The following is a 10,859-nucleotide window of genomic DNA, read 5'->3' on the forward strand; positions in this document are numbered from 1 at the left end:
CATGCAAGGCCTGGGAAGCATCCGGGTGTTTAGCTTGAAGAGTGACAGCCCAAGAAAATGACTTCAAAGCTTCAGGAGGGAGTGTGTCGGCGCTGGGAGCAGCTCCTGAATGGCCTGCAGAGGACGGCAAATGCACACCGTCACTGAAAGCTGAAAAATGTGTTTGTGTTTTTCACAAATGACAGTGGGAGATTCTTATCACATAATGCATAGACGATATGCCCATGACCTGGAAGCATGTGCAAAATGAGGAAAGACGTTGTTAAAAAAAATCCTACAAAGTCAGAAAATATTGATGGGTGCCATTGCAGAGGAAACTGCAGAAATACAGAAGTGACGATGATTTTGATTTAAATGACACAGATTGACATTCCAGTGGATTAATGCAACCACATTAAAAATCAGTTTAAGCCTGACACCATAGCCTAGTGGCTAAATCTTTGCCTTGCATGTACCGGGATCCCAAATGAGTTGAGGCTTTGTGTCCCAGCTGCTCCACTTCCCGTCCAGCTCCCTGCTTGTGGCCTGGGACAGCAGCAGAGGATGGCCCAAGCCTTGGGGCCCTGCACCCATGTGTGGGAGACCCAGAAGAAACTCGGCTCCCATTGTCTCAGCTTTGGTGTTGTGGCCACTTGAGGAGTGAATCATTGGACGGAAGATCTTTCTCTCTGTCTCTCCTCCTCTCTGTATATCTGCTTTTCCAATAGAAATAAATAAATCTTTTTTTTTTAAAGGGCAGTTTAACACCATGTGTTAAGTTGTATATGATTTTGAATAACTATTACATTTTCAGAGTTTTCTTATAATAACTTTTTGAAAACTTTATACTCCAGTATCTCCCACATCGAGGATTGGGGCATCACGCTGCAGCTCATGGGAGCTGTTGTGAAGTATATATTTCCTAACATATAATTAAACAATACTTAAAATTGATGATTAGTTAAGAACTACCGCATGTAAAAACAAGATGACACTGTATCCTTAGCTCAAAACGAGCCCGTGGTAAGCACCTGTCGCCAGATGAAGCCCTAGCAAGCGGTCATTTCACAGAAGCACTCTGTCCATCACTGCTTGTTGCAAAGCAAAAACAGTTTCTGTTCCTACAATAACGCGTAGCAGGGGCCGGCGTCGCGGCATAGCGGATGCGGTTGCCACCCGTCGTGCAGCATTGCATATGGTCACTAGTTCGTATGCCCACTGCTCCACTTCAGCCACCTGCTCACGGCCTGGGAAACGCAGCGTAGACGGCCCAAGCGTTTGTGCCCTCCTACCCACGTGGAAGATGTGGAGGACGTTCCTGGCTCCTGGCTTCAGTCTGGCCCAGCCCGGGCTGTTGCAGGCTTCTGGCGCGGGAACCGGTGCATGCCACATTGCTTCCTTTAGCGCTCTGCCGTTTAAATAAATCAATCTGTTTGTTTGTTTGTTTGTGTATTTGTTCGTTTTTAAGTAGAAAAAATGTATCCTACTTTTTCTTTGAGATTTTTGTTAAAGATTTATTTATTTTTCTTGCAAAGTCAGGTATACAGAGAGGAGGAGAAGGAGAGACAGAGAGGAAGATCTTCCATCCTCTGGTTCACTCCCCAAGTAGCCGCAACAGCCAGAGCTGCACCAATCTGAAGCCAGGAGCCAGGAACTTCTTCTTGGTCTCCCACGTGGGTGCAGGGTCCCAAGGCCTTGGGCCGTCCTCGACTGCTTTCCCAAGTCACAGGCAGGGAGCTGGATGGGAAGTGGGACTGGCAGGACACGAACCAGTGTCTGTATAGGATCCTGGAGCGTGTAAGACAAGGACTTCAGCCGCTAGGTTATAACACCGGGCACCCTTTCAAAGTATTTTTATAGCACACTATTTTTTTTTTCCTGAAGGATACATACAGAAAAAAACTCCATTGAGTTTGTATGCAAAGTCTAATGAATAATTATGAGGGGAAGTCATACCTTTCCATGCAGACGCGGAAATGACCAACTCCCAGTGAAACTTTCCTTTGTTTCAATTCCATCCATCTTTGCATGGTTGGCATTGCCCTAATTTTGTAACGATTTTATCTATTCTACTTCTCCTGTTTGTATCTGAACCATGTAACTGCTTTGTTTTTCCCTTTCAGTTTGAAACATCCTAAGCTTGCAGAAAAGGAGCCAATTAGTACCACGCCACTCTGCATGCTCTTCATCCAGATTCCCAGTCACTGCTAACATATCAACACGTTTTCTTGATATCTAGATATACGAATGCATGTATAGGAGAATTTACACATTTAAATTTTCTGAGGGCCTGGCACCATAGCCTAGAGGCTAAATCCTCACTTTGCTGCACTGGTATCTCGTATGGGCATCAGTTCTTGTCCTGATGTGCCACTTCCCATCCAGGTCCCTGCTTGTGACCTGGGAAAGCAACAAAGGCTAATCAAAAGCCTTGGGACCCTGCACCTACATGGGAGACTCGGAAGAGACCCTTGGCTTTTGAGCTACTCAGCTCTGGCTGTTTCAGCCATTTGGGCAATGAACTGGCGCGTGGAAGATCTTTCTGCTTCTTATTCTCTCTGTAAATCTGCCTTTTTGTTAAAAAAAATAAATAAATTTTTAAAAAGGAGAAAGAATGAAATCAGTCGCAGACAGAAAGAAAATATTTGCAGAATATATATCTGATGAAGTGTTGCTAGCCAGAGTAAATGAAAAATCCCATAAAACTTAACAGTGAAAAAGCAAACCAATCAAAGAACTTCACAGACACTTCACCAAAGAAGACAGATGGCATATAAGAATATAAAATGAGGCTGGAACAGTGGCACAGTACGTTAAGTCTTCATCTGCAACTCCAGCATCCTGTTAGAGCCTGGTGCCATAGCGCTGAATCTTCACCTGCAATCCTATATGGGCACCAGTTCATGTCCTGGCTGCTCCACTTGCCCTCCAACTTCCTGCCTCTGGCCTGGGAAAGCAGTGGAAGATGGCTCAAAGCTTTGGGACCCTGCATCCCTGTGGGAGACCCACGGATTCCTGGCTCCTGGCTTTAGATCAGCTCAGCTCTGGCCACTGCAGCCATTTAGGGATTGAGCCAGCACATGGAAAATCTGTTTCTGTCCTTTTCTCTATAAATATGCCTTTCAAGTATAAATAAATAAATCTTTCAATAATGTATAAAATGTGCTGCATGTTGTATATTACCAGTAAAGTGATGACAAATTAGCATAACGATTATATACATTTGCATCCTATCAGAATGGATAAAACACACAGACAATGATGATTGTTGGTGGAAATGCACGCGGCTTTAAGTGTCCTGGAAGGCCGTTAGGCAGATTCCTACCAAAATCTGTACAGTCTTACCGCAGTGATGCAGGAATCACTCTCCGTGGAATTTACCCAAAGGAGTCTAGTAAGTAACCAAGAAACCATTAATTCGAAGCCAGAGTAAGCTGATTGTGGTACATCTAGCAATGGAGATGGGTCAGAAGTAAAGACAGGGGGTATTGGATAATGAGCAGTCATTAGAGGTCACGTAGTACAAACAAGCAGCACTAAGTGAAAGAAGGTCATCTCAAAGGGGGCTGGCTGTGTGCTGCGGTGGGTCAAGCTGCCAGCTGCAATGCTGGCATGCTGCATGGGTGCCGGTCTGAGCAGCTGCTCCTCTTCTGTCCCAGCTCTCTGTGAATGACCTGGGAAAGCAGCAGTAGACAGGGCAACTCTTCAGGACCCTGCACCCACAAGGGAGACTAAGAAAAAGCTCCTGGCTCCTGGCTTTGACCTGGCCTAGCGCTGGACACTGCTGCCATTAGGGAGTGAACCAACAAATGGAGGACCTCTCTCATCAAAGTCTCTAAGGTGTCATCAAATGAGTGTCCCCATCCCTGGACGCTGTTGTAGTTGGACAGCAAAGGTTAGTCCCTCCTGCTCCCACTAAGAGCATAGGAGGAAAGGAAAATTGAGGCATTTGTCTCACCCACCTTGTTCAGTGCCTCAACCCTCCCCACCCTCGTCAGAGACCCACATGGGCGTACATCCTTCTCAACTATACAAGTAATATTAAAAATAAAGACAGTTTAAACACATCTTTCTCTTAGATCACTTCAAAATAGCAACACCATAAAGGTAATGATGTAAATATTAACACTAAACATTACACATAGGGAAAAACGTATTCCTTGATGTGTTTTTTATTTATCGGGGACAGGTGTCTGGTGCCGTGGTCAAGGTACCACTTACAATGCCCACATGTATAGCCGAGTGTCTTGCTCAAGCACAAGCTCCAGTTTCCTGTCCAGACTTCTGCTTTGTGCACCCTTGGACACAGCAGGTTCTAGGTCCTTGGGTCCCTGACACACTGCAGGGCCGCAGCCTTGGAGCTCCCAGCTTCAGCCCAGCTCAGCCTTGGCTGTCGTGGGCATGCGCAATGGAAACTAGAAGATGGAAGAGCTCTTCTACATAATCATGGTGTATATCAATTTGCAATATTGTTTCAAAAAAAGCTTTCCTATATTGCTATAATTATTTTAAAGATTCATTTTTTTAAGATTTATTTCTTTCTATTGGAAAAGCAGATATACAGAGAGGAGGAGAGACAGAGAGGAAGATCTTCCATCCAATGATTTACTCCCCAAGTGATTGCAATGGCCGATGCTTTGCCGATCCAAAGCTAGGAGCCAGAAACTTCTTCCGGGTCTCCCACATTGGTGCAGGGTCCCAAGGCTTTGGGCCATCCTCTGTTGCTTTCCCAGGCCACAAGCAGGGAGCTGGATGGGAAATGGAGCTGCCAGGATTAGAACCGGCGCCCATATGGAATCCTGGTGCGTTCAAGGCGAGGACTTTAGCCGCTAGGCCATGTCGCCAGGCCAAGTTTCATTTATTTTTATTAGAAAAAAAATTTATAGAAAGGAGAGACAGAGGATCTTCTATCTGGTGGTTCACTCCCCAAGGAGCTGCAATAGCTGGAACTGAGCTCTGAGTTGAAGCCAGGAGCCCCTTCCAGGTCTCCTACACTGCTGCAGGGTCCCAGGGTTTTGGGCCATCCTCTGTTGCTTTCCCAGGCCACAAGCAGGGAGCTGGATGGGAAGCTAAGCATCCAGGATACAAACTGGCATGCATATGGGATCTCGGCTCATGCAAGGTGAGGAGTTTAGCCACCAGACTACCATGCTGGGCCCATGTTATAATCTTAATGTCTATTTCTGCTTTTGGTGTTGAAACAACTTTTTAAAGTATTTATTTTTTGTTATTTGAAAGGCACATTTACAGAGAGAAGACAGAGAGATACCTTCCTAAGGCTGGTTCATTTCCCAAATGGTTGCAATGACAGGAGCTGAACCATCTGAGGCCAGCAACAAAGAATTTCTTGTAAGTTTTCCATATGTGTGCAAGGACCTTGGGCTGTCCTCTGCTGCTTTCCCAGGCCATCAGTAGGGAGCTAGAATGGAAGTGGAGTAACTGGGACACAAATTGGCACCCAAATGGTATGCCAGCCTTGCAGAGGATTAGCTTGCTATACAACTGATGTCACATATGTTGGGGTCAGCAGCTGCCCTACAAGCTCGGCCCCTACCATGCAGCTAGAAGTTAGAACAGGTTCTAGAAACTCCTCTCTTGCCCATTAAGCCGACTCACATCAACTCATGACACCAAAGTATAGTTTCAAGGATTACAGAGTCATTATCTGCATGTCCTATGGCACTCAGTGCCAGAAGGCCGTGTGGGCAGTGGGAGGAGCAAGGTGTGAAATGTGCAGGGAACGGACCCTTGTCTGTGGGCCACAGTGGCCACAGCTGCTCATGTGGGAAAAGACATCTGTGAGCCAAGTCTAGGGACACACCTTGCAAAAGTGGGGAGAGCATCTGGATGGCTTGAACATCCTGGATCCAGCTACTCCTGAAGTTCACATGTTTCTCTGCCCTTCCTTGAATTCCATGAATCAATGGATCCCCAACTTCCTGGAGCTCATTTGGGTTGAGATTTTGACATGCAGAACTCTGACGAGAAGGCAGAGAGCTGGCCTCTGGACCGCACTGGAATCCTGAAGATGGACAAGAAATGGACCTGCCTGGTAGGCACCCAAACACCGTGAGGGACTAGCATGACTCCTGGATTTCACAGTGGAACAACAGAGGGGTCCCCACTGACTTGGGGGCCAAGACACAGGGGGCTGTGATCACATGCAGGCGCTGGTCCTGGCCCCTCCATCATGCCATGGTCTGTGCAGCTTCAGGGCCTGAATGATTGAACACACTGACCCACACTGACATCTTTAATTGGACCTTCTTTTTATTTGAGGTGACGTCAAGGTGACCATGGTCAGAGCATTGAGCCAGCTGGCCTGGCCTGGTCTGAAGACACAGTTGCAAGCTGCTGAGGAGCCAAGGCCTCGCTCTTGCTGACACAACCCCTCCCCACTTGGAACTTGGCTGAGTCGGCTTGCCGCAACAGCCCACTTGCATGTTAGCAACCCCCCATCTGATCACCAAGGCCCCACTGGGCAGCCACAGTGAACACTGTGCCGACAGGAAGTGCATCATTTCAGCGTGTCCAGGGACACCACGCAAAATTACAGAAGCAGCGTTAACACAGGAACTCTTTCTTCCCGTCTTGCCTGCTGCAGCAAGATAGTGCTTCAAGGTCACAGTCACCAGGTCAAGGAGCTTCCAGGGGGCTGGCCGTGGGATGTAGCAGGGAAAGCTGCTACTGGGGAGGCCGACAGGGGAGTGTCCTGCCTGCTCTCAACCCTAGCTCCCTGGCTCAGAATCCTGGGAGGCCAGAGAGGATGGCCCAAGTGCTTTAACCCCTGCCACCCACATCCACCCAGGATGGAGTGTCCACTAAGCACAGCACTGACCCCAAAATAAATCCTAAAAAAAAAAAAAAAATAGAGTTACTTTGTCTAATAAAGCTCTGTGCTTAGTCCTCCACAGCCGGGCTGTCTCAGCAATGCAGATTCCAATCCCACAGCAGGTGGGACCTTGCAGCTGGGGAAGAGGCCTGGAGACTCTCCTGGTCCCCAGCAGGTGCAGGGGAAGGAAGCTCCCCACGCAGGCGGAGCTGAGTGGTGACTGATTGAGTCTGTTGCCGCGTGTGCTGGAACCCAAGGTGCCTCTCTGACTCATTCAACAGCGACGGTTAGCTCCAGGGCAGGACAGGAATGAGACAGGTTGGAGCTGAGGCCTCCCTCGGCAACTCTGTCTCATACAATCCCGGTCACTGCAGGCTGCACTGTGACTGATTAGTGTGTTAGTCCCTGAGGAAGGGAGAGAAGAATGCTGTCAAGCTATAACCAGTGGATTGATTTATTTATTACCCTTAAATTTTCATTTTATGGATAACAGAAAGCTCTCGGAACTTGCTGAGATTTCCACATTTTTAAAAAAGATTTATTTATTTTTATTGGAAAAGCAGACAACACAGAGAGGGGGAGAGAGAGAGGAAGATCTTCCGTCCGATGGTTTACTGCTCAAGTGGCCACAACGGTCGGTCGGTGCTGTGCCGATCTGAAGCCAGGATCCAGCAACTTCTTTCAGGTCTCCCACTTGGGTGCAGGATCCCAATGCTTTGGGCCCCTGCTTTCCCAGGCCACAAGCAGGGAGCTGGATGGGGAGTGGAGCAGCCGGGATTAGAACTGGCGCCCACATGGGATCCCAGGGCATTCAAGGCGAAGACTTTAAGCACTATGCTATCATGCCAGGCCTGATTTATTTTTTAAGATTTATTTATTTGGGCCCAGCGCAGTGGCGCAAGTGGTTAAGGTCCTCGCCTTGCATGCCCAGGATCCTATATGGGCGCTGGTTCTAATCCCGGCGGCTCCGCTTCCCTTCCAGCTCCCTGCCTGTGGCCCGGGAAAGCAGTCCGGGACAGCCCAAGGCTTTGGGACCCTGCACCCGCGTGGGAGACCCGGAAGAGGCTCCTGGCTTCAGATCGGCATAGCATCGGCCGTTGCGCTCACTTGGGGAGTGAATCATCGGACGGAAGATCTTCCTCTCAGTCTCTTCTCTCTGTATATCTGCCTTTTGTCGCGAACACCGAGCCCGGTCACCAGAACAAATGCCAAGAGTCGAGAGTGGGTGCTTTGCAATCAAGCATTCAAGCATTTATTCAGGCAAGCACACACCAAACAGGATGGGGGAAGCCACCGAGAGTGCCTCTTGACTTCAGTCTCGTGGAAGTCTGCTGGGCCTTTGGCTCCGGCCTCGTGGGAGCCTGCAAGTTCGAGTGGAAGCCCAGGGGCTTTTGGCTCCGGTCTAGTGGGAGCCTGCTGGCTTCAGTAACTGGGACAAATGCATGGGTTTATATACAAATTCAGGGGCAAGACAGGCAGTTGTTTACAATATTTTGATTGGTTATTACATATTATCTATCAATAACACTTGCTTTCTCTTAATTCTAAAAAAACATGCATATTCATTCTCAAAACATACCTATTCATTAATATACAATTATTTCTTCTTTATCATTCCTACCATGACATGCTTACGTACATGGTGGCTTCTTGACAAAGGTGATAAGGGGAGGGCTTGTGCGCCTAGGAGTCTCTTGACAGGAGCAGTAGGAGAGGAGGCCCCATTTCACCAGTAGTTTAGGAGGATGGAGTCACCTTTGTTAAAAGACTCTAACATACTCACTATATCCATTATTAAGTCACAGCATAACTTACAAAGGAGATCTATTATTGCAGCTATTTCTGGATCATCAATTTCTGATAAAACTATAACAATATTGAGGATACAATTAAGATTATTAATAATACTCCAACCCATATTTCCCAAAGCTCCATTTTTATTTATGGTCATGTTTTGCTGGAGCAATGTAAATGTAAAGTACTTATAGTCAGACTGTTCCTATCACCTTTCCAATAAAGAAAAAAAAAGATTTATTTATTTATTGTTTAAAGATTTATTTATTTTTATTGCAGAGTCAGATACACAGAGAGGAGGAAAGATAGAGAGGAAGATCTTCTGTCACTCCCCACGTGAGTGCAATGGCTGGTGTCGTGCTGATCTGGAGCCAGGAGCCAGGAACCTCCTAGAGGTCTCCCACACCGGTGCATGGTCCTAAAGCACTGCGCTGTCCTCGACTGCTTTCCCAGAGCACAAGCAGGGAATTGAATGGGAAGTGGAGCTGCCGGGACATGAACCGGCGCCCATATGGGATCCCGGTGTGTTCAAGGCAAGGACTTTAGCCAGGAGGCTAGGCCACGCCGCCGGGCCCAGATTCATATATTTTTGCTGGAGAGTCAGATCCACAGAGAGAAGGAGAGACAAAGATCTTTTCCCCACAGGTTCACTCCCCAAGTGGCCACAGCAGTCAGAGAGCTGAAGTGATTCGAAGCAGGAGTTTCTTCCGGTTTCCCGCATGGGTACAGGGTCCCAAGGCGTTGGGCTGTCCTCTGCTGCCTTCTCAGAACATAAGCAAGGAGCTGGAACATGAACTGGTGCCCATATGGGATCCCATGACTTGCGGGGGGTGGGGCGGGGATTAGCCAATTGAGCCATTGTGCTGTACCTACCCTTCCACACAGCTTTCAATGCCACATTATTCTTTATACACATCCATGTAAGCGCCCATCGGTAAGGCAGTCAGAGCCCTCTTCGCAAGGAATACCCGGGTCGTCGCTGAGAAAACATCTGCCTCCGATGGGCTTAGCTCTGGCTGCTGCGGCCTCCTGGGGGGTGACCAGAGCACGCAAGATCTTTCTCTCTGTCTCTCCTTCTCTGTGAATCTGACTTTCCAACTAATATATATCTGTATCTACATATATATACACACACGCATATACACTTTTTAATTTATTCACTTCAAAGGCAGAGCAAACAGAGAGAAGGATCTTTCGTCCACTGGTTTACTTCCCAAAAGGTTTCCTGTCTGGGTCAGGTGGTCAGGAGGTGCGGGGTCCCAGGCTATGGGTCATCCTCCACTGGGATTGGATACACTTGGGAATAATAAAATTATTCCCTTTAAACATTCCAGATTAACCTCAGGCTAATTGTGCCTCCTTTCCTGACCCACCCCATTATTCTGAATTTCTGGACGTAACACAGGTCTTCTTTTTTTTTTTCTTTTAAATATTTATTTTTATTGGAAAAGCAGTTTTACAGAGAGAAGAAAAGAGAAAGATTTTCTGGGCCCAGCGCCATAACATAGCGGCTAAAGTCCTCACCTTGAATGCACCAGGATCCCATGTGGGCACTGGTTCTAATCCTGGCAGGCCCGCTTCCCATCCAGCTCTCTGCTTGTGAACTGGGAAGGCAGTTAAGGACGGTCCAAAGCCTTGGGATCCTGCACCTGCATGGGAGACCTGGAGGAGATTCCTGGCTCTTGGCTTTGGATCAGTTCAGCTTCAGCCATTGTGGTTGCTTGGGGAGTGAACCAGCAGATGGAAGATCTTCCTCTCTGTCTTTCCTCCTCTCTGTATATCTGCTTTTCAAACAAACAAACAAACAAAATTTAAATTAAATTAAATTTAAAACTCCTATAGATAGGTATGTCTTTCATCTGCTGGTTCACTCCCCAAATGGCCACTATGGCAGAAAGTTTGTTATAGCCTGGAGCTTCTTTGGGGTCTCCGATGTGGGTGCAGGGTCTTAAGGCCTTGGGTCACCTCTGCTGACAGGTTTTCTGTATCAGATTTCACATGCTCTCAAGCGAATTCTCAGGATGGCGTCCTCAGAGAAGACAGGGTGCTGCTTACAGCACTCAGGCGGGGAGGGCGGGGGATGGCTATGTGTCCTTAAGAAAGGTCGCAAAATATGCCTCCTGTGCTCAAAATGGACACTACAAACCTATAAAACGGGCCCAGCGCAGTGGCCTAGCGGCTGGGATCCTCGCCTTGAATGTGCCGGGATCTCACGTGGGCACCGTTTCTGATCCCGGTTGCCTCACTTCCAATC

Source organism: Ochotona curzoniae, unplaced genomic scaffold, assembly GCF_017591425.1.
Source record: "Ochotona curzoniae isolate NIBS_2020 unplaced genomic scaffold, NIBS_Ocur_1.0 scaffold_4937, whole genome shotgun sequence".
In the NCBI taxonomy this organism is placed as follows: domain Eukaryota; kingdom Metazoa; phylum Chordata; class Mammalia; order Lagomorpha; family Ochotonidae; genus Ochotona; species Ochotona curzoniae.